Genomic DNA, 24,822 nt, shown 5'->3' on the forward strand with positions numbered 1-24,822 from the left:
GATATACTAACGTCATTGGTCCGAATACTTTTGCACACGGTTGTACCCAAGTCAAAGTACGCGAGCCTCCAGCATCCCCTTAAAAAATCTGGCCGCCGCGGGCCGAATTCGATCCCGTGACCTTCAAGTCGGCAAACGCTCATTGTAAGCACTAGACCACCGTGAGGGCAAATTTCGGGTTGAGTAGTTGGATAGAATATGAAAGCTCATTTATACCGGTCTTTATAATTTACCGTGAAAGCTTTCCTCCCGCTGGAAATCGAACAATAGATTGGACAGCAACAAGTTCAGTATTGGTAAATGTGGTTTGACCCAACTCGCATAATGCTTTCCCTGTGCCTTCCTATTATTCCTCCAATAACGGCTGCGACGCGATATGAATTCAAAGCTCTATTTTAGATTGCAAAAAATCAAGTTGGCTTGACACCATGCCGCTTTGTGTTGGAACAGCAGTTTTTTAACGAGCGTAATTCCCTTCGAGTGTGCCATCGCTTTGAACTATATTACGACAGGTTTCGTGACAAGCGAAAAAATATAGAAGCTCTGGTCCCAGGTGGGCGCGCTATGTATCATGGGCTCCTCTGCACACCAAGGGCCGCTCATGGTGCTGAGTTGTGCATAACAAATGAGTCCAACCAAACTAATTACTGTGGAATTGTATGACTGGTGGGCCTGAAAGCAATCTCCTTGCATTGTTTATATCGTGCTTCGGTGGTTAGTCTATCGCTCTGCCGAAAGTATGTTTTGTACTGTTTTGTACGACAGTCTTCAGAGCTTGTAAAAAATGTTGGCAGCTGCGATTTTGTTTAGGAAAGATGAGACATTGCTATTGCATTTTTAAATGATATTGGTGGACTGTTCTTGGATCGATAAAGCTGCCGAAAGCCCATGAGCTGCCCCGCCGCGGTGGTCTAGTGGCTAAGGTATTCGGCTGCTGACCCGCAGGTCGCGGGTTCAAATCCCGGCTTCGGCGGCTGCATTTCCGATGGAGGCGGAAATGTTGTAGGCCCGTGTACTCAGATTTGGGTGCACGTTAAAGAACCCCAGGTGGTCGAAATTTCCGGAGCCCTCCACTACGGCGTCTCTCATAATCATATGTTGGTTTTGGGACGTTAAACCCCACATATCAATCAAAGCCCATGAGCTACCACCAACATTGTCAGAAAACGATCAAGTAGAATCGTTCCATTTTCACTATATCTATAGACGATTGAATGGCTGGAAGTGCTAGAAGAAATCTTACTTTCTATGGTTTGGTTATGTAAAACCTGTTTGCTTTCAACAGTTCTCAGTAAAATAAAACAACTCATTGTTGGTTTCTTCAATAAATCTGCCTAGAGCCTTGCTCCCTTTCTGACATGTTTTATTTTTCTTCTGTCATTTCTTGCACAGGTTTCGAGTTCCCAGGCAAAGTGAACTTCAGACTGAGTATACCTGACGGTGCGAGCAATGCCTGCCCTGTCCTAGGTAAGCGTCCTTGTAATCTAAGCGTGGTGGAGCCGCAGTACCAAATTTACATAGTTTGTGACTAAAGCCACGGGTTCCTTCTTTAGGAGTTGTTTGCAGGTTCTTTAAAAAATTGGCGCCATATCTCCTTGTTACAGTGCAAATGTCGTCGAAAGACGATAGTCTTGCGTCTGCGGAGAGTGAAGAAAACGCTACTTGATGTTCTGCGCAAGAAAATCGGTGAACGGTTTTCTGGAGGCGCTGCATTAGAGTGCCTCAAGCGTGCAGCGGAGGCGAACGAGCTCATCAAGTCACGTCACACGTGAAACATGAGCGCTATCTGGTAGTTATCTTAGAAAACAAAACGCGCGCACCATGCGCGCCCGTCTTGGAAGTGATAAGGTGTAGAACGCAAGGCGACGGGTAGGTGCCACCACTGTGTCGTCTTAGCAAAGCGTTGGAAACACAAGCCTTTTCGCGAAAGCGTTACATGGTCAGCGCATCGTGATAAATGCTACGATCCTTATAATTACTGATGTATGCCTTTTCTAGGAAGAGACACATACAGAATAATGACGTATTATTATGGTGCCTCAGATATGCACAGTAGTTGCTTTTTTGATTGACAGTTGCGCAAGTATGAACGCTAAATCTAGAGCAATATTGGTGGGCGCTGCGGATGGGGTCGGCCGTTTGGAGTATTGTTTGGTCACATTGGGGCTGTTTATTACACCGTTAATAGTGAGAAAACAGACAAATGTACAGACAGACAGACTTCTAAAAAAGTAGGCGTTGTTAAGTTTCAAATAGCGTCCATAGTCACAAATATTTCTCACCTTCTTGATAGGCTCCAGCTATGAGTTCGCCGTTAAGTGTCAATACTTGTTATCGCCGTTAACATTTGTGTGAATGTATATTCCCGCCTGCTTACTGTTACATTTGGCATGGAAGGTGGCTGGTATTCACGTTCACGTTCATTCACGTTCCTTAATACCAAATTTGGTGTATGTGAAGCTAGCGAAACGACTGCGAGGGCGTCATGAGTGTGGCTTGTAGTCATAATGTCACATGACACGCATCTCATGATCATCACGTTTGCACCAGTCATATACCTTCGTCATCCATTCGCATCACGTAACGCCGAATTTGGTATAAGTGAAGCTAGCGAGACGGCTGCGAGCGCATCATGAGCGTGGCGTGTAGTCATGAATCATGACTTACATGACATGCATGTCATGATTTCCACGTTAGGGTCGGTCCCTTGTGTTCGCCATGCAATCATGTCATACCATTCCAGTTTTGCAACACGTCATGTGAACGAGACCACCGCAAGAGCAGGAAGACCATAAAATGTAAATCATGACAATAATGACATACATGTCATGATTTTCATGTTATGACTAGTCAAATATGCTTGTCATACAGTCATGTTGTGCTGTACCAAGTTTGGTATCGATACCATTATTCAAACGACCAGGAGAGCTAAACGTCGTAGGCAGATAGATAGATAGATAGATAGATAGATAGATAGATAGATAGATAGATAGATAGATAGATAGATAGATAGATAGATAGATAGATAGATAGATAGATAGATAGATAGATACGCTCAAGGTCGCCGAAGTTCGCAAAGAAATGCTTCACATTTGAAATAAAAAAAAAGAAACCCTGCAGGATTACCGGCCCTGGGCCACCCCGACGTTTTGTGCTGCGAGGCGTAGCCTTTCCACCGCTGTCCGGGCCCGCTGGATTGCCCATAGTTGGTCGTGCAGATCTGAGCTATTCAGCGCACTTAGCCAACGCTCCTTGAGAAGGTCCGGTTTTATATTGTCATCTCGGTATATTACTGTGACCTGTGTGCATCGTCACAGAATATGTGCCATATCTGCGTGTTCGTGCTTGCAGAGGGTACAGCTTGTTTGTGGGTATTGTCTGGAATTTACTCTGTTCAGGTGTACTGGATTTGAAAAGGTTCTGGTTTGCAACCTTCGCCAATCTGTTTCTTGAGATCTGTCTAGCTGTTTGTGTGGTGGCCTATATTCTTCTCGTTGTCGCTTTTAATGTGCCAATATGTCATGATACGTGACCACTCTGTCTCTGTCGTCTTGTATCGCATATTCATTATTGTCATCACCTCCATCGTCCCCATCGCGTCCACCGGAGTCGTCCCCCCTTCTGTGGTCGAGGGGGGGGGGGCGTCGCTGTCCGAGCCGTGGTGGGTTAGTTTTCGCACAGTTTGGCGGGCCTTCTCGTTTGGGTTTTGAGGTATGGTCGCGTGTTCGAAGTTTAATGCACCCATGTGTGCCGGGATCCACTTGAGGTATTTGGATACAATTTTGCCGTTCCGGAAGTCTTCTGCTCAGCGGTCCAGGATTTTGGCTGCTACGGGGGAGGCGCATCCCTTTGTGAAATTCCTAATGGCCATCTTGGAGTCACTGATTATTAATCTATCGTGTTTTCGACCATTCACTAGGGCCAGTGCAATGGCCATTTCTTCTGCTGCCTCTGATGATCTGGTCCTTACGGAGCCCGCGGTCAAGGTCTTCCCTTTTGTGTCTATGACCGCCATTGCGAAGAAGGAGCCATGCACAACCCTATTACTGATATCTTTATTTCGGGAATACCGGGCGGCGTCTACAAAAAGCACACCCTCCCGCGTGCCGTGGTTTTTAAGGAATATTTTCGGGCGGCATTTCCATCTCTCAACGTTGTGTACAGGGTGCATATTTTTGGGATGTTTTCCGTAATTATTGGGGACCGGACGTCCGGGTGAATCTGCGTCTTAGGACCTTCCATTCCGTCATAATAATGGAGATATTTTCCATAATTTCTCTACCCACCATGGTTCCAGACAATCGTTTGAGTTGAGCTATCCTTTGTTCTTCAGCCATCTCGTCCAGCGTGTTACGTACTCCAAGTTGTAGCAGCCTTTCTTTCTTTGTGCATTGCGGTAAACCCAGCGCAGCTCTGTACGCTTCTTTAATAAGCGCGTCGACTTTGTCTTTCTTGGCTTTGTTCCGTACCGCAACACTGCTTCCGTCGGCGTCTATGGAGGGAGTTAATCCTTGCGCTTTGCTTAGGTACCAGACGCGTTCATGTATATTAGCCTGTTCACTGTGTAAAAACAGCGTTATTGGCCGAGTAAAGATTTCGTTTCACTCAATTGGATTTACTAAGGTCAGGCGCCTGGTCATGACTGATTCGAAGCCAAGAGTCTGCTTCGCATCGTTGCCTTCGCGTCCTGTGAAATTGAACGTGAGCGTCTCCAGTAATTTTTTTTGTGTCTCTAAAAGAAGGAAACCAATGATACCGTATTAGTATGTACTAAAATTTAGGCAATGGTTTCTTTGCTTTGCGTTGTTTCAATTGCCCAGTACCTGCTCGGCCGTATACTTATTTTTCTGAAATAAATCTGAACGCTTCAAAGAAGCTTCGTGTTCTTTTTCTTTAAAAATAGCGCATTTTATTTATTTCCACTCAAATAAATGTAAGATTTATTGCATGGTGGTCGTGTGAAAACGTAGATGTTAGATGCGCTTGAGAAACCGAAACCGAAATCGTACGGAAACGAATTACTTGGCGTAGTAACACATGTGCACAAGCTCCGCCCACGTTGCTTTGGCAGTGCTGCCACAGAAGGTTGTCGCCGAGTATAGTGCTGTTGACTATGTCTAAAAGGAGGCACGCGAGAGGGTTCCGTAATCCTTACACACATAAACAGATAGCATGTGCATATGCGCACGCCTGCAGTCGGTTAAAGAGGGAGCCTCAGCGCACGGTGCCGCGGAGAATAAATGCACGCGCTGTCGTGGCTGGCGCGCACTCTTCCTTCGGCTGCAAAGGGAGCACGCTGTGTTCGCACTCTCCGCAGACGGTCCGCGAATCCGAAAACGAGGGGAGAATAGATTAACGCACTCCGCTGGGGCGATCTCTCGCAACACCTCCAGAGGCTGTTGTCTCTCCTCGGCCGGCACATGTAGACAGCGTTCTGTCGTCGGTAGGGAGGCATTGTTTACTGTAGCAGCATCTGCTGCCGCGCGCAGTTTGCACTGCAGTTTAGGAACAACAGAGAGCTGCAGCGCAGTTAGTTAAACGCAATTGAAACACGTTTCCAGCTCACGAGGTTTCGGCTCGGAGCGGGGCGCGGCTTTAGCGTAGACTGACTGCTCGTGTAGTGCCAGCGTCGTCTTGCGCAGCGGTTTCCTTTGTTTCGCAACATATCTTGCAGAAACGTGCAATCCGCTGTGTCGCACCTGTGAGCTAAAGATGTGCTGTCGTTACCAGGAACCCGTGATTCGTAGATGAGAGATACCTAATTCTCTACCGCAAACACTATAGAGCTTGTGTTTAAGAAAAACTGTTACGAGAGATAGCAGGTAAAGCAGAAGGCCTGCAAAAAAAAAAGTATTACAATTGTTGGGGTTTACTGCCTCAAAACCACGATATGATTATGAGAAGCGCCGTTGTAAAAGGCCCCAGAAATCTCGACCACCTGGGGCTCTTCACCATGCATTTAAATTCAAGCACGTGGCCCTCAAGTATTTTCTTCTCTCTCTAAACTGTGGCCGCCACGGCCGGAATTGCGGGTCAGCTGCGAATCACCATAACCGCCAGAGCACCGTGGCGGCTAAGAAGAGAAGATAGTGTTTCATTCAGGATACTCCTAATGTTTCTGGTGATTTAACTAGCGCAGTTTGTCCAAACAGAGACTATGTAAGCCAGAATTGGACGTGCCTCAATCAGCATGCGGAGGGGTGGCACATTACATGTGTTGCAAACATTGTTCATTCTCTTCGGCCGGCAAGACCTGGCTTTTGTATGCGCAGAATATAGCAAAACTACTGTAGAGCTAAGTCAGGAAATGGAATAGCAATATGGCGCCACAATCGCCGCGTTTGAACCAGTCTTGGCGATGTCAGTGAAAAACAGATTCGATTTGATTCGTTGAGATTTCAATTGAAGCCCTGTGATTTGTAAAAACGAAGCTCTTTAAACTTTGAGATGCTCCGGGTATTGTGAACAATATTTATCATCGCCATAAATTGGTACCCGCTCGATTCGTCTTCTTCAACTTCTGCTTCGCCCGTGCGCCGATTTGTCCGGAGCGAAATAGAAGAACTATTATGGGCGAGTCTGCTACAACACTAGAAATTACTCAACATCGCGTAACAATTAGTTGCGTGACTAACGTCACGTAATAGCTAGTCACATGACTATAAATACCATGACAACACTTATGTGCACTAAAAACCCCATAACATTACGTAAACTGGTCGCATTACTATAATCATGTAACACAACGTAACACCTCGTGCGACTAACATCACATATCGCAGCAACACCTATTCAGACTCCTAAATATCACGTAGATCACGTCGCTATAGATCGCGTAACATCATGTAACCACTCGTTGTGTGACTGCCATCGTGTAATAGCTTGTCATGTGATACGCTTTTGCCATAAAAAAACACGTTGAAGTTGGCCGCGTGACTGAAATAAAACAACTCGTAACAAGCAGTCACGTGACATGTCTAGCCAAGTCTACCTACACTTGGAACTACTAGAAAAAACTTCGCGTATCTAGCAAAAGCTTGGAAAAAGTGGCACCAGTTAGGCCGTCCGAACAGTCGCTGCGCTGTTGGTTCCAGCCTTGGTGCCACTTGCGCACTTTTTGAAGCAGTGGTATTGAATGTGGTGAGAGGATAATGTTATTACGGTGGACGCATTAGTGGGGGCACATTGCAATAATTTTTATCTTATAATTAACGTGCTCGTAAAATTAAGCGAATTTGCGTTTTCTGACTTCCACATCATTGCAATTCTTTTTACCGTGGCCGGGAAAACATCTGAATCCTTGGTATTCGCCAAAGTATCTCTTTATTCATGCAAAACCACAGAGCCAACTTAGCGGCTATAGCCGCTAAAATGCCACTGTGCCACACACTGTAGATCAGCGCGTATAAAGTAACGAATGGCACCTAAATGTCATCACGTAAAGATATATACTTATTTGGGAGCATTGATTCCGCTAAAAAAAGCATTTCGTTTCATGTTGTCGTTCTGCTATTTGCTCTCAATGACAATCACCTTTGACGATTTCCGCTGATGTCTTTTAATGCGACAGCCTCAGAAAGCTTGTGTCGCAGAAATTTCGGCATTGGAGCTGGCGTCGTTGGTGGTGACATAGAAATTGAGAAATATGTAAATAAAATAAATAATTAAAAAATATACGGGTCCCAGTGAGGATCGAGTCAAGGCAGTCGGCGTGGTAAGCAGGTCTTCTACAATACAGCTACGCATCTGTTTGGAAATACAATGTAAAATAGCATTATCTGCCTGGAATTGAAGTGAAAGCAATTTTCATGCTTTACCAACACACATCCTGTATGCCGGCTTCACAATATACAACATGTCATATCGCAGTACACTGCGTGGTACAAGCGTAGATTTCCATCGGGCGGCAGAACATGCGATTATCATATCGACTTTGTGGTTCAAAGCCAGCGACCCACTACAAAAGGCAAACACGTTACTGCACCTATTCCTTCAGGGCCACATTCCAAAACGCGCAAGTGCGAAAACAGTAAGTTCAAAAACGCGGATAAGTGCTCGTGGTTCAAAGCATGCTACCCATTACACAGAATATAGCCATATGCGAAAGCAACTTTCAACTTTATCGTTTATGTTGTAGTATTCCATTATTTAAACTCCTCGAGTGCATCATGCAATAAAAAGTATCCACTAAGAGGTTGAACCACGCACTAGGGACAGGATATCGCTATCGCATTCAATTTTTAAAGGCGACGCTTAAGGGTCCCTCAATCTTTTTTCATGTATAGAAGGAAAAACAATGAAGGCATCGTAACTGGGAAATTTCTAATGGAGAAGGTTGCTGCGAGTATGGACATAAGGGACACACCCTAATGACGTTTGGCGCATGCGCTGTTTGAACATCATGCATGATGGCTGACTCTGCTGCTAATTAATGTTTACTCGAGCATCGAGCCATAGCAGGGGGGAGCGCTGAACTAAACGAATAAAGTGAAACAACTTCGTTTCATCATCAAAAGAAGAAAAGGGGGGGGGGGGGCGACACTAAAGAGCGGGCTTGCCGACTAGCACCTTGCCTCGTTCTTACTGTCGCTGGGCTTTTACCGTATTCTTTGCGACTCTTTGATCCGGTTATCACAAGCGCATGTGCAAAAGCGATGACTTGCCAGAAAGGAAAGCAGGTGACGGTGAACAGCAGATTTAACAAAAAACAACAACAATAATAAAATGTCGCCCGTTGCTGACGGTCCGCAGCAGCTGAGCGCGAATGTCATTAGCGCCATTAGCTCTCGACGACGCTTGGCATCTTGCCTGTGTGCGGCGGAACGAAACTCTGAAAGCTCGCCCTTCGCTTCATGCACTGCTTTCCCGCGCTCGGAATGCCTCTCGTCTTCCGAACTTGGCAAACACGCCGTGTTATCGCTTTTGACAACGTCGAATCGTTTGACGACGCCATTATGGCTCGTCTTGACGAGCTCTTTTCCCTTGCGCAATTTGTGGAAGAGTCGAGATTTGTGTCGGTGCACTTCTTCACCGTCTTGTTCGTTACGTTTGCCGAGAAGTATAATTCAAGTACACTTTTCCTAAAGATGTGCCATTCGTTGGAAGGGCACGAAGTAAGCACCCGTAGTCACGGTCAGATCATACAGCAGTGCTGTTAATGCGATAACGTTAAAAAGCTCGTTTCACAGGAATTTGGGTGTCGGCGCCGTTGGTTGTAAGCAACGGCGCCGACACGGTTGGTGTCATCTTGTGCTTGACCAAAAAAAAAAAAAAGATGGAAATAAAATAAATAATAAAAAGTTCTTGGTCTCAGTGGCGATCGCACCAGCTTCGTTTGCGTGGCAAGCGGGTGTTCTACCGGCTTGTGGATACAGTGAAAATAAAGTCCGCTGCTTGGAAATGCAGTGAAAGTTACTTTCTTGCTTTAGAAACACACGTGCCTGGTACACATGCTTCGCAATATAACATGAAATGTTGCTGTAATATTGCGTGGTACAAGCTTAAATTCCTATCGGGCGTCGGAACACGCGATTATCACAACGACTTTGTGGTTTAAAGCCGGCGACCCACTACAAAAGGCACACACGTTACTGCTCTTATTCTTTAGGGCCACGTAGTTGGTGCACAGCAAGTTCGAAAACGTGCGTAATTTATTGTGGTTTAAAGTGTGCGACCCATTACACGGAATGCGGCCATATGCGAAAACCACTTTCAATTTTATCGAGTGCATTGTAGTAATCCACTATTCAAACTTCTCGAATGCATCATGCAATAAAAAGTATGCACCTAATGGTTGATGAACGCCTGGACAGAATATGGCTTTCGCGTCCAACTCTTAAAGGCGAAGCTTAAGGGTTCCCAGAATTTTCATTTCATGCTTTAGCCGTGGTGGGGTGTAAAAGTTGAACAAGTACAGACAAAAAAAAAAAACTGATATTACATTTTCGATGTGAGGGACAAATAGAGCCCGCGTTTTTTTTAAATGAATGCATTTACGAAGAGGGTGGAGATTAGTTTCGTTCTCGGACACTTTTCCCCTTTAATAATTGATTTGATTGATATGTGGTGTCTAACGTCCAGAAACCATCATATGATTATGAAAGACGCCGTAGTGGAAGGCTCCGGCTATTTAGACCACCTAGGGTTCTTTAGCGTGCACCCAAATTTGAGCCCACGGGCCTAAAACAATTCCGCCTCCATCGGAAATGTATATCCGCCGCAGCCGGGATTCGATCCCGCGACCTGCGGGTCAGCAGCCGAGTACCTTAACCACTAGTCCACCGCGGCGGGGTTTTCCCCTTCGATAGTTTTTCTTTCTTTAGCGACAGAACGAATGAGAAAACAACACTCACGGCTATAAAAGCTCTTCGCTTCTGAGGTATATGTGAATAGCACATTCGAAGCACAACATTTGTGTTCGCAACAGGAATGCCTGCTAGAACCGCAGGCGCAAGAAAAGTAAAAAAAAAAAAATTAGTCGTATACATCAGGGGCCACGCGTATCGCAATGGTCGCTAATACTTGAGTGCACGGGAAGAGCCAAATGGAAGTGTTGATTATGTACGTTTTAACGGCCTTTCAGGTAGTGCTGACAGGAATAAACCGGAATGCGTTCGCTTCGTCCTCTTCCTGATGTTCTGCATTGCTACCGCATCACGTGAGTCGATTTGTACGGCCGTATGTTGCGTGACTAATGATTACGTAACATCACGTAACAACTAGTCACGAGATGAAAATGACGTGTCACCGCGTAAAATCTAGTCACGTGTCCTAAGTCACGAAACTGCACCTAGCAACTAGTCACGCTACTGAAAATCACGTAACAACTAGTCGCGTGGGTGAAATCACTGACATAAGGTCACGTCACACGTTTCCGCAAAGAAACAGGCAATAGCTATAATCATGTGAGTGACATCACTACATCGTGTAAGAACTATATAGCCACATCACATGTTCTCGCAAAAACGACATAACATCTAACATAACATGACGTGTTTCGCCAGACCCATGTAACAGTGTCGTGGCTAAAGTCACGTAACATCGCGTAGCATATACTTACGTAACTACAGTAGCGTAACCAGTCCCGTGACTAAAAATCACACATCACGTAACTGTTCACGTGACATGATCCCGCCACGATCTACGGGACACGTGCGTAATAGTTGGGGAACCGACCGCAACTGGAGAAGAATAGCCAAGGCTAACCAGATATGGTACTATCAGTAAAAACTTACCATTTCTAGAAAAAGCTTGAAAGAAACTAGGTCAGATGCTGGCTCCGCCTTTTGGTTCCGTGATTGCGCGACTATTGTTAAAGCGGCCCTTTTCTTTATTTCGCATAGTGCTCCTATCTGGCCATGCGGGATGGCTGTATGGAATACATTTGATAGATATCGCTCTGTTCAAACAACAGAGTACGCGAGGTAATATTTTGTTTATCATTGCAGAGTGTGCAACAGCTGCGCCAGTTGCGCCAATTTGATATGATTCCCGATTGCTGTACCAAAACCGTGAAATTTTCCTGAAATTGTACCAAGCTGTGCCGAAATGCCCAGCCAGTCTCAAAGTTTTTTTTTTTTTTCAGGTGTGCTAGTTTTGCGCGAAATTCAGGCCATGTCGGCCACCTGCAGCTTGCGCCATCAGTCGAAGTGTGCAGACCCGAATTATAGTTCCTAGAATATACTCAAAATATTTTAGGCAACCGCCATACGCTCGCGAGACGCGATCGACCAGATAAAGTAACAACGCTGCGTGCCCGTCGGTCCGCTGACCACAGCGGATACCTATCTGCGAGACGATGGAACTTCAAGACGAAAATGCGTGGCTGTAGCCACCAACGTTTCGCGGGAAATAGGAAGTCAAGTGAAGTTTATTTTCCTTTCATACAAAGGAGGAAGCCGGGGCTAAAGGCTGGGGTGCCTGACAAAGGCCTCGGCTCCATTGTACAGTCTGGCGACAGTTAACAAAACAATATACCTACATACATGACATAATAAATAGATAAGTGAGATACACTTGCGAGTACAATATAATAAACTGTTCTTAAGCATATAGCAGTGAACATGTTATACCTAACAGAGACCAGAGTCGAGTAAATATTTCTTTGTTTCCTTTTTAAATATTTTCATTGAAACATCAAAATTAATATTTAGAGTCATTTTATTCATAGTCACAGTCACCTGATAAGTTAATTTTTGTTTGCCATAGTTAGTACGCATCTTAGGGACCCGCATCCTTCGTTTTCGAAAATGGCATGTATCATTAGTCAAAGTATTGCTTAGAGTATGTAGATAATTGACTCTAATATGCTGCAACAGACGGAAAAAATGGACTTCATTTACTTTAAGCAAAGCATAGTGACGAAACAATGTCGAAGTGGGAAGATCCTGGGGACTGTCGCAGTAACCATGAATGCACCGCAAAGCTCTCTTTTGAAGCACTTGTAGTTTCTGATAGCTAGTAGTCGTACTTGTTCCCCAGACCAGAATACAATAGGTTAGTTTAGAATATACAAGCGCATAATACATCTGTAGTCTCAACCGTACGGGTACAATGCTAGTCATGTAAAGTTCTTAACCTGAAAACACGGCCATGGCTTGTTAAAAATAAAACTGGAAGCGTATGCCGAGTTTTGCTTGCGCGAACAAGCTCCATGTGCTGCGAACGCCGGCATTTATAGCGACCATGTTCATTGCCTTAGCAGTGGAACATGAAGCATTAATTTTTGTCTTGAAGTTCCGTCGTCCCTGCCACAGTCCTGGGGATAGATAGATATCCGGTACCGTTGCCGGGCCGACGGGCGCGCGCCGTTGTTACATTGTCTGGTCGAACAAACTTTTCAAGGGAGCCGAAGCGGCACCTAACCCCCCGGTGAAAGAAGAAAAATGGGTTAGAAAGGGGGGAATCAGGGCGGTGAGGTGTAGCGGTTAGAAAGTTTCTTGGCTTTAGCTCCAATGCTGTTTGAGCAACCTTCGCCGCAATACATCATTGCTCTGCGAAAAAGCGTATTGCGATTTAGAAGGGCCTATTAGCGCTAGTAGGACCCTGCAATCTTTACGCGATAGCATTAAAGAGCGCCTGTCGCAGAAAACCCTTAGCCGGCGTAGGCCCCGTTGGCTGTGAGCGAAAAATCGTCTGTGCGTCTGTGACTGAAATTTCAAATTGCCGAGATAGCCGCGGGAGGCCGCTACTTGTTTACGCGTTCGCATGCGATCACACTGACAGAGCCGCGCATTCGAAGAAAAATAGAGTGCTCAAGGTCACGAGGCGCGGTAGTTTCTTTGCCCTCCCACCTCTTCCTGCCTAGCTTGCAGCGCTTTCGTCGGGACGAGAGAAGAGATCATGCGATTGCAGCATGCGACAAACCTTTGTAACTCCACTCGCACTGGACGGATTCTTAAAATTTTTGCTCTGTTGACTTAGTGAGGCAATAAGCTTTTCTAGTAAAATCATTCTATGGTTACTTGAAAAAGTGTTTCAGGGCCCCTTCAACGCATTTTCTTCGACAGGTGTCACGACGAGAACGAGCCCATTCGGCGATAATAGCACGCGCTGGTCCAATTTACTGTGTGCGTGTTTGTGTGCGTTCGTGTGTATGTAACAAGACATATGAATAAGTATGCACCTAGTGGTAGAAGGGTGCACTAGGAGCCGGATTTCGCTATCGCATTCAACTCTTAAAAGCGAAACTTAAGGGTCCTCCAATTTTTCGCTCATACAGACGTCCAGATAAGCCACTGGCAATCATTTGAAGCAGTGTATGACATGCTTGCTTCCCTAAAAACAAAATAACTTGTGCGCAATTTTTTATCGTTACTTCTACGTCTCGGTTTTATGAAACTCCCAAAGTTTAAGGTGGTGAGTTTCGCAGATTGATATTCGCAGAATTTGTCTAATTATTTCACAGGTGCAGTGAATGCTAATATGGACTTTATTATTGTTCTCTCAGTGGGATGGTTCCAAATACTACTTTTATTGAAATGGCGGTGCTCATGTTCACACTGCACGATTTAGGTGATGTTGAATGGTTTATACATATCTCTTTTATTTTCTAAATGTAAGTCATCTGTTTACACTGCTCTGAATTTGGTATTTCACGATAAAAATTGCATATTTTTTTCTTTGTAACCTGTTCCAAATTTGGAGTTCAGTGCTCCAAAAGCTGCTCCAAATATTTTTTTTCAGCTGTTGCACCCCAGATTGAGCAATTTCTTGTTATGCGCATGATGTGAGATTTGTGTTTACTTGCACGATTTTTCACTCATTTTTTTCATGTGCATGCTAGGCGAGGGCTTCCTGACGGGCTCTTATTCGAGACGTTTAAAGCTTGTGCCCAAATTTTTTGCTGATGCATGTCAGTTGAATAAATGTAGTTCGTGCGTGATACTTCTTTCGAAGTCCCTCTAGTTGTGTGAAATAGTTCGCGCACATGCTAACGATCCAGTTTTTTAAAAAACTACGCAGACTGTAAGCGATTGTGATGAAGTATAAAGGTCGCTCGTATCAGAGATTCTCATTGCATATTATCGCAACTGTTGAAAGGCATGATTGTGTTCTCAATACCTCATTATGAACCTGTCGCTCACATCAATTTTTTTAGACCCCATATTTACATCTTTGCAGTGAATCTGCTCTGCGAAGGCACTTCCTTAACGCCGATAGTTTAGTCGTCGAATGTCGTGAAGGTTGGGACTGCGGGAAGAAAAGAGTGAACAGAGCGCGCGTTTCATCGAATTCGCACTTCCAAGCGGATCGATCAATCACAAGTTCGGAACTAATCTAAATTTCTTCCGCCGGCAACCTTTCGGGTGCTCCGACAAAATCGAAGTAAGCGCAGAACATCGAAGACCGAGCCGATATGAATGGGTGGGCGGCAGCGTTATAGTTCGCTTGATCGATGACGTCGGCCCCGCTACACTTCTTTACGCGAAGCGTGCTTCCTTCTCTCCCCAGGAAATAACGTCTTTGTAAGCAGTCGCCCAAAACTTACAGGTTGATTAAAGTTCAGAAATCACCGATGACAGAGGCGCAGCAACGATCGCAATAGAAAGCACCCAGTAGTGTCGACCCAAGATTTCTCTCAGAGGAGAAATCAGGCTTACGATAACTCGGACCGATGATGAGCTGCGAGACTGTAAAGCAGGTGGAGCTTCTAACGCGGCGAGAGTTTTGAACTAATTGAGTGGCGCTAGGTTGACATACGCGAAGAAATCAAATGCTTGTTTCCTCGATCAAACTCTGACACTTTCAGCCGGTCGTTCGGAAGAGAGAGAAAAAAAAGTCGAGTGCCCTTCCCCCGGTTCCGCGCTCGCACTTCTACCACACAACACAAGTTAAGCAAGGAGGACAAGCTGAAAGCGAGTGCGTAAGAGTGAGTGTACCGAACAAACTGCGAATAAAGGAAAGTTTCGCGCCTGTGCGTCATTTTCGCGGCGTGGCAAAACACTACTGTGAGGTGTTGCGAAAGTCCGCTCCTGTGACGATGGAACAGGAAAACGAAAGCGCCAATTCTAAATGGCAGTTTGATACAGGTCCATCAAAAAGAGATCGAAGCGACTGAACACACACACGCGCATATATATATATATATATATATATATATATATATATATATATATATATATATATATATATATATATATATACATACATATACACTGAACAAGTGTTATTCTGCAAGCCGTGCAGGCAAAGGAATCAGACGTTGCGTTGCGAGGGCCACAGACATGGACGAGAAGCTGCGTTTCTTTCCGCAAATAGAGTTCGTGCCAAAGTACGTCTTGTGTTCTGGTTTCTGAAACTATAGGTGCTATGGAGAGTGTCGGTAAAAAAACGTATGACGCATTTATTTCCAGTTTTCCATAAACACATCGGCATGCTGAGAAGAAAGAAAATCGAGTCTTCTCTTCAAGGGACACTAAAGAGTGACATGATTTTCCCGTACCAGTAAAGAAAGACACCATAGTTGTGGCAGGAGGCCGCCTAAGCGAAAAAACATGCAAAAGGAAAATGTGAATGGCGATGCGATCATCAAGCTTGCGCACCATTCGACGTGGCGTCTTATATTTCTACAGTGCCTTTCATGGCCTACGTGGTTCCTGACCATTAAAATAAAGTAATTTGTCATTTGTCCTCTGAGGAGCTTAACAGGCTAACTTTCAGGAAATATGGAAGATTCAACGGCGCCGAAATACGACAAGCACCCCTTGAAATTGGCGACGCCACACATACCTATTTCGTCGGGAAATTTAAAAATGGCACCCTAAACGTGATTTTCCCTTGTAATAATAAACATATGATGGTGAAATAAATGGCACTACTCTTCTGAGATACAACTTATCAATCCGAATCAATTGATCATTTCTCCTAATTGTCTCTTTCAACTAACCCCAAATTCAGTGAACCGGAGGCATTCTACGTGCGCCACATTGAAAAGATGTTCGCCACATAATAATCGTTTTTCTACCACGGATCGAACTGCTGAGCCTACGGCACAAGACTTTTTGAAACAGACACACAAAGAAACAAAAAGATATACCAAGAAAGAAAGGAAAGTCAACGCTTACGGTGCATCTTGGGCAACGTAAAGGTATCGATGACAAGAAATCTTGGCGTGCTGACCGCTAGTTGGTGTTTAGCGTTGCGAACAGTAATACCTACTGTTGATGGGACTCGCGATCATACGCACCGCGTTGGGGTGAGAAACACAACGGAAACTTGGCTTGACCGGGTGGACCAAGTGCCTGTGCCTGTTTTTCTCTTGAAAGATGACTGAAGTTGTTAGAGCAGAAATATATTGTTCTTTCAGTTTGAAACAAAAAATTCACGAGATGACACTAAATGAAGAACTAATGGATTCCATGTGCACCCAGTGCAAAGCGCTGCCCGTTAGGATAATTCAGCTGGAAGACACAGAATTGAGCTGTGAACTCACACAGTATTTCCAATAGCAAGATTGATTCAACCAATCTAAAGTATTCAAGGCATTAGGTCAAGATAAACAATGAAGAAAAGGAGTAATAAAGGGGGTCTTTATTTTTTCGAGACTGGTGGCGCACCTGTCAAAGCTCCGTTCTTAAGGGGGTGCTCTTAGCATCCATGCATTTTCCGTAAGCTTGACGTGAATTCGTCGGACTAGATGCGAATGTATTTTCTATTTTTCTCCAGGCTCATCACAGGGCTTGCTTAGGCAAAGATCTTCAGAAATTACCTCTAGTTTGTTCACCATTTGAGGTTGAAATGGGTGTTCTTGGGAGTACAGCCGACTAGTGTTTTGTTTCCCGTTGGCCACTGGCGTAGGGAAGAAGAGGAGGGGGGAGTGTCCAAAATTTTTCAGTTTTATGTGACAGGCACTACCAGCGGATACACGAACATACACAAAAGGCAATGAACTACCCCCCCCCCCCCCCCTCGCACCTTGTAGGTATTTCTTGTCACGCCCCTGCCGCTTGGGATGCCAGAACTCTGTAAAAACATCAATTAAGTTTGTCTTCTTTTTCTTAAAGGGGTACTGCCGCGAAATTTTTCAGTCACCTTTTTTCTTTTGTGTATGTGTGTGTGAAATGAAAGGCCACGTCCTGAAGAACCTAGAGATTTGCTCCTATGCGTGAATGCACCCTGAAGAGGTAAACAGAATGTTTGGAAACCCTAGCTTCGATTCCTACTGTAAACATGACGGTACAACACCGTGTGAGCTTCTCGTAACTTACTCGAGATAGATATCATGATGCTCCTTCGGCCGCGCCGCACCGTCGCACCATTGGTGACGCACAAGCGGTCATTTAAATGTATTGGTGACGCCAAAGGCGGTCATATTGCAAGTTTTGGCACCTGACGTTTTCACAATATGTCAAACTGCTGCTTCGTGAAATTGCCGGAATTAGCGCTGTAGCCTGACGTCTCATCCGTGTCGATGTGCGGAAAAATTAACTTTATAAGGGCCGACAACTTACTTTTATCGTCCCATTTGTTTTTTTCGACGTGACAGAAATATCATCTTTCGTAGTGTTTGTAGCTGGAGTAGCTAATCTTTAAAACACGTGGTAGTTATTTTACAAGCAGTATTTTTTTATCTGAAAGGCTCTTAACGCAGATCTACCTTGCCTCTACTAACGCTGAGAATCAATAGCGATGCTGCCAGCCCTTCTGGTGATTTTTTAAAGCTGTCTTCGTTCTGCTTTCCTAGGAGTTCGTGTAACTATGCAAATCCTCTTACTTCGAGCTTTTCAACTACTTTGGAAAAGAACAATCTGCGACAATAAGATAGTGGAGCACTCTACACCTTCCCATTACTTGTACCGCGTTGCGTGCGCCAGCGCCCAAGCTTGCCTGTGCCTGTGTCGTGGGGTACTCGTTGCGGCGTCGTTACGCTCTCGATAGACAAGTCAAGCCAAGTCACCGAAAACGTTACTGTATACGCGTATGCACGGTAGTACCGAGCAGCAGTGCACGCCATTTCTGAGATGAAGTCTATAGGTAGAAAAGCTACGTCACTTTAAAATTTTGCGACATGGAAACTGCGTGCATGCGTTGCATGAGCACGCTGAAAAATTGCTTAAGACGCACGGACGAGATCATTACGTCACGGGAAGCCAGCGCCACTTTATTGAACACTGTACTAACGCAGGCCTACATGTATATTTTTATGGAGTAATATATTTTCTTTTATTGTAACCAACAATATTTCAGTAATAACAACAACGAGGAAAAAAAAAAAAACGACCGTCGACCGCGCATTCACGGCCAGGTACATCGAATCGTTCATGTATTTGCCACCGGAGGTTCCACAGTTCATTTTTCATGACTTTCGATGAAGAAATAAAGGCACAAATGCACTTCTCGCAACAAAACACGGTTTATTTGAGTCAATGCGACGGACAATCTTCCCCTCGGGGAAATTACGACATTTCATGTTCTGCGCAGTTGCCGTTGTCGTTAAAAAAAACATTAAGATAGAAGGAGCACTTCCTGCTCTTCGCCTTTGTCAAGAGCCGTCTCTAAATGCAGGAGCTTTGCATCACAAAGTAAACACACCTTCGTAAATGAAAGTGTGTAACCTTGTGGATAGGCTTGGCAGTCACTGCGTCCCACAAAATAATGCGCCTCAGCCTTAATTCCTTCCACCTTTTTTTTTTCAGTTTTCTAATGCAGCCTCCTATACCGAAGTGTCACACGGAGCATTGCTGCATCATGATTAGGCTCGATAGGAATCGAATGTAGCAGCAGTAATTCGATCACTCTCGAAACTCGCGCAGAGGAAACAACCATGGCGCTGAAAGCGGATCCAGTTCACGCGTGCGGTGGTGATCAACTCTGTTAATGCTACACCGGTACTAGTCTAAAGCAGACTTGTACATGCTGCAGAAAATAAATAACTGATTACAATTACGATTTTTCCTTACAAACGTAATTGATTACAGCATGTCAGTTACCGCCCTAAAAGTGACTGTGCTATACATATGTAATTGATTCCTGGTGCGTTGCCTTCCTTCATTATTTTTATAGCCGTAGCACAGCAACGCAATTACCGTGAATAATTGACCAGAAATTGTAAATAAGTCATCGCGTGGAAAGTTACAATTTCGGAAAATTGATTGATTAGATTACAATATACACAAAGTGTAATTGATACACAAAGTGATCGATTACAAGTAATCGATCACTTGTTACGCGTTACGTACAACTCTGGTCTAAATGGGGTAATACAAAGCGTTACACCAACAGAATAAAAGCAACTATTATTTCACGGCATTGGAAATAAGCAAGCTAGATCAGTCTACCTCAGCTTTCAAAACCGCTCAACCAAAGAGGAAAGCAAAGTTCGACAGTGTAACGCGCCGACGGAAGGACCGGGCACACTGCGTGCGGGCCGTTGGAGCTAACGCAGTACATGCGCACACACGCGAAAGTATGCCCGGATTTACTGTTTCCTCGCAAAGGACTCATCAAATAAGTCACCATGATGCCGTGCGTAAGCGCGCACTCACTTTCGCAAGGCACCAGGCGTTCGACTACAGCGCGCTGCGAAACTGTGAGGGATGCTGAATTCATTCTCCTCCCATTGCTCGCGTGATGATCCATCCATTCTTTGCTTCGGTGCAGCCGTTAAAAGGCGCCTCGCGTGCTGCGCAGTTCATGAACTTATGCTGGATACTTGCGGCCGCTTTTACGACATACCCTCTCGTCAGAATTACGTGAGAGGACGAGAGAGAAGAGTGTGATATAAAAAAAAAAGGAGGCATAACATGAGCCAAGCGAAGACCGGGCTGGATGGGCGTTGTTTTGCCGCCTGAGATAGTTTGATGTAGCGAAAAATAACGCATAAGGACTCTTGTTTGTATAACGGCCAGCTGTGACCCATTAGAACAGGCGGGGGCCTGCAAAAATAGCAAAAATATAGCGGTATCGCAGCGAGGAAGTTGTCACTTAAGAGCGCCCAAATTTCAATGGCTCCTTAATATAAATGACCCATGGCGAAATAACGCCAATGGCACCGTCGCTTGCATAAAGGTCATAAAAATGCAAACAGCCGTCAACGTGATGGCGCCTTTATAGCAACGAAAAAAGTGATAATAATGGGAAAAAATCTGATTAACTTCGTGAAACGTAATAACGACGTCAGGGAAATAACGGCAAGGGCTCGGCGCATTGTGCTTGATATGCGCAAAACTGTTCGTGCGCACGTTATATACCGAACATGTACCAGACCCGCATGCTCGGCCTGCCACATTCATAGCACGTTGGCTAGGTATCGTCGGCGAGACGAGTGTTTAATTATATAGGAGTTTGGAAGCACCCCAGATAATAAGTCTCACTTTTTGGCTTTGCTGGTTTCACATGGCCCGCATGATCGCGACCAAAATAATAAAATAAATTCAACCGGTGCTTCAATGTCCGTGATCCCAGAGTGTTGTAAATGCGGCCGCTTCAGCTGTGATTGTGCAACTTGGTCCGAATGCCCGAAGTGCGAAACAGTGAGTGCAGTTTGCCATTTCGCCATCACCGCTCTGTCTCGTGTCCACTGAATTGCAGCCACTCCCAGTGACTCTCAGTAACGCTTCATTTTGCATCAGTTGACGTCATCCGATGGCTAGAAGTGATTCGATTGATATGTGGGGTCCCAAAATCACCATGATTATAAGAGATGCCGTAGTGAAGAGCTTCGGAAATTTCGACCACGTGGAGTTCTTTGACGTGCACCCAAATCTGAGCACACGGGCCGACTGCATTTTTGCCTCCATCGAAAATGCAGCCGCCGCCGTCGGGATTAGATTCCGCGACCTGCGAGTCAGTAGCTGAGTTTCATAGCCAAAGACCACCGTATTAGGGCGATGGCTACAAATGTACTAATCACTTTACGTTTACTAACTACGTGGCTTCCTTAGCGTCACTTCTCTCTCTCTCTTTTTCTAACCTCTTAACTGTCACTGCAAAAAGAATAGATTATATGTTTTACACATTAAGTGAACCGCTACCACTCCACGACATACAGGAGGTTCACAAGGGCTTTCGTGAAAGCTTCAGCGCGTGGGCGCTCGCACGCCAAACATTGTCGGCGCGGAGGCAGGCACTATTTCGCGCTAACGCGAGCCACGCTAGCGTGTGTGCGTTGACCGCCATCGCTATACGTACTATGGCTCTGTTTCACCGCCACGGCGTATTGCCCGCTCGGCGCGCCATTTGACTTTCGATCTGGCGGAACGAATGATCCGTCCATTCTGGTTTCCCCCCCAACAACCCACGGCTGCCATCTCACTTTTTGCTTTGCCCACGTGTTTGCCTTTTAGCCGCGCACAGCCCTGCCGAGCGTACAGTGCTACCCCTCGTACTATTAAATGCCACGCCAGCCTTCGCCACACCCAGCCGCGCCCCTGGATGCCCTCTGCTCCAGCTTTCTTTCGGCGTTCGTTCCAGAAATGCCCGGCATTCTGACCGGCGTGCCGAAATGCCAATTGCAGGCCACGTCCGAACCGTGCAAGATTTCCTTTCCCCGGGTTATGGACGTTTTTATTTTTTTTTCCTCTTTTGTTTATTCATTTCTTCTCAGACATCGCCCCGTGTCAGCTGACACGGACCGCGTTTTTTCAGCGCGTTCCTCCAACCGTATGTGACAGCAGCCATCTCGCTAACACTCTTCCTCGTCGTAGTGAGCAGCCATTTTCCTCCTCTCCCGATTCCTCGCTTCCCTCACAAGGCGTGGGGCAAAACTTACGCTTATTATTGGGACGACGGCAGGCAGTTGCCAAGCTGGATCCCCGCCCAGCTGTACCAATCGAATCGTGCAAGACTGATCGGACAGCACGCCTCCCGCTGTTCGCTCGAAGGGCCGCGCGCTCCGACGAACCGGAAAAAAGTCGACATGGCCGCGAAATTGAATGCCACGGCTTTCCATCCACGAACGCTTTTCCAAACTGAAGATCTGATGTTCAGCGTTCCTGCAAGTTCAGCGTTAACCAGAAGGTCATTGTGGGTAGTTAGAAGGCGTCATCACTATCGGTTGCAGCAGTCTCGGTGATTCGTTCTACATCACTATCGCACTGAAATGTTGGGCTGGAAGAAGTTGCACTCAAGTATAATTTATTGACGCAGCTGTTTTTTTTGGCTTTGCTCAAATATTGTTATGAAATAGCGTCTTTATTTCGGGTGAACATTTTTAACTGTAAAAAGTTATGATGTCTTCGGTTAAAAGCTTGCGCCTCGGCCAAGATGTTGCACACTCGGGCTGAAGTCGGCAAGAGCTATTAAGTTGCAGAGCTATTAACATGAGCATATACCATGATGTTAGACACAACATTAGTAAAGGCCAAAGATAGAAAAAAAAACGCGCCACTGTCACTAATGGTGGCGGTACTGCACTGACCCGCGTGATCGAATCCCGGCCACGATGGGCGTATTTCGCTCGCTGCAAGTGAAATGCCTGTGACCCGTTTGCTGAAATTAGGTGCACGTTAATGAAACCAAAGTAGTCGAAATTTCTGGATCCCTTCATGAACATTATCTTTGTTTGAAATATAAAATCCGAACAAACGTAATATTAGAGTTCAAGAATACTGATGGACCGAAAGCTCTTATAAGAACCATACGTTCGCTACCTCACGCTGCATAAAGAGGCAGTTCTGTAATAGTGTACACAAATAGGGCGTTTCTTGGAAAATATGATACGCTACTTCCGTCACCAAACGTGCGTACCTGTGGGGTTGCGTATAACTCGTGAGCAGTGACTACAAACACTATGTAGGGAGTTTTAGAATACCGTTTGCAAGCGCTGCGGGCGAAGCGGGCGCCATAAGAGCTTCAGAATAGCGCTTGCCCTGCTGCGAACCGCAACGCACGAACTCAGCGACACCGTAGCCTCAGAACGAGCGCTTGCGGGCCACATGCGGGCCGCCATCACCGCACACAATTTCGGATTTTCTGCGTGCGGTCCGCGAACGCTAACGCCGACTTGCGTTACGACGCATGAGCAGTTGCAGCGACCGCACCGCAAGGGCTCGCGGTGCGCTATGCTAAAACTCCCTACTACGCGAAGCTTTGCGTACCCTTTTTTTGCAACTGTCTAACACGACCGCTAATAACACGTCACCGGCATAACTACCTATACAGATTCATACGGAGTCACCATAAATGTAGTCTCCAACTCGAAAATCACACACACTGAGTTCCTTCCTCGAGACTGTCAGGCTCGCTCGTACCCAGTACAGCGCAATCAGCGTTAAAAGACAAACCGCGCTGCGCTCGGTGCGCAAGTATCAGCTGAACGATTGGGGAGGACGCCCTGCAAAACCGTGCTCGGTGCTCTAATCCATTAAACTTTCACATCAGCGTTTAAACCAAAGTCGTTTAAGAGCGCCTGCAGAGAGCTCGCGCCGCGCAGGAGCAATTAAAAGACTGAGTCACTTAAGAGAACTTCAGGTGATCGTAAAAGTAAGGCGTCGTGCCTATAACTTCTAAAACCGGGCGGCACCTCGATTCCCCTTCTCTCTCTATCACTATATAATAAACTTCAATCCGCAGCCTGCCGCACTCAACATTAGAAAACTTTTGAAATCAGCTTGAAGGCGGTAGTCATTGCACGCAGCGTGAGGCGCGTCAGGAAATGAACGCTATAATACGAGTGATGGCGGTGTCAGGAAGGCAGGTTGGGGTGAATATGTCGTCCTGATTAGCAACGAGCAGTAGAAATGAGGCGGCACGTGTGTGCGTGATGCGCGGGTATCTTACCGTGCTTTCTTGATGCACCGGGAAAGTGGAAGCTTCGTCATCGTCATCGGCAGGGACAAACCCCCATCTGACCTGCGTGACGCAGCGGGGAACAGTGTAATATGCGGGGTGAGGCCCAGTGAATCACGCCCCTTACGATCAGCGCCTTTTAACTGGCTGCGAAGCCGCAGCTATACGACCCGCCGTGTTTGGTGCCATCATCGGAACGCAGGTGAAATGGGGTGCACTGTACTGGCACCAGCGAACGTTTGCGGGACGTTGGATCCACAACAAATGTGAATTCCTGCTATATCAGTGCATAATGCTTGTAATCAATCTGGTGACCGTTTAAGCGGGAATGCCAAGTTCAGTATGGAACATTTATTTCAAATTTACATTCCCAGAAAAAGAGTGAATTGAGCTTTATGAACATTTGGCGTCCCGCAAGTATACATAGCGATTCCAAGCAAAGCAGTGTTTTCTTAACCGGGGCTGAAGTAAAATGGGGAAGTAGTTGCGAGAGAATTCGTAGAGCGTGCTGGGGTGGCTGCTAGACGTAACTGGGACGGTCATGAAGTGATCGCACCGACTGCACGAATGGTGTAATCTCCGTCGGCGAAGAAA

The 24,822-nt window shown here is 45.8% G+C and overlaps 1 protein-coding gene across 1 annotated transcript in view; it reads left to right on the forward strand.

The window, feature by feature from the left end:
- The window catches only part of LOC119159457 (uncharacterized), a 219,559-nt gene that overhangs the window by 94,786 nt on the left and 99,951 nt on the right, over positions 1 to 24,822 (forward strand). Inside the window, exon 2 of the mRNA XM_075865434.1 lies at positions 1,393 to 1,467. The gene's annotated coding sequence lies outside the window, so the exon portion shown is untranslated. The remainder of the gene's footprint in view (positions 1 to 1,392; positions 1,468 to 24,822) is intronic.

Source organism: Rhipicephalus microplus, chromosome 1, assembly GCF_043290135.1.
Source record: "Rhipicephalus microplus isolate Deutch F79 chromosome 1, USDA_Rmic, whole genome shotgun sequence".
NCBI lineage: Eukaryota > Metazoa > Arthropoda > Arachnida > Ixodida > Ixodidae > Rhipicephalus > Rhipicephalus microplus.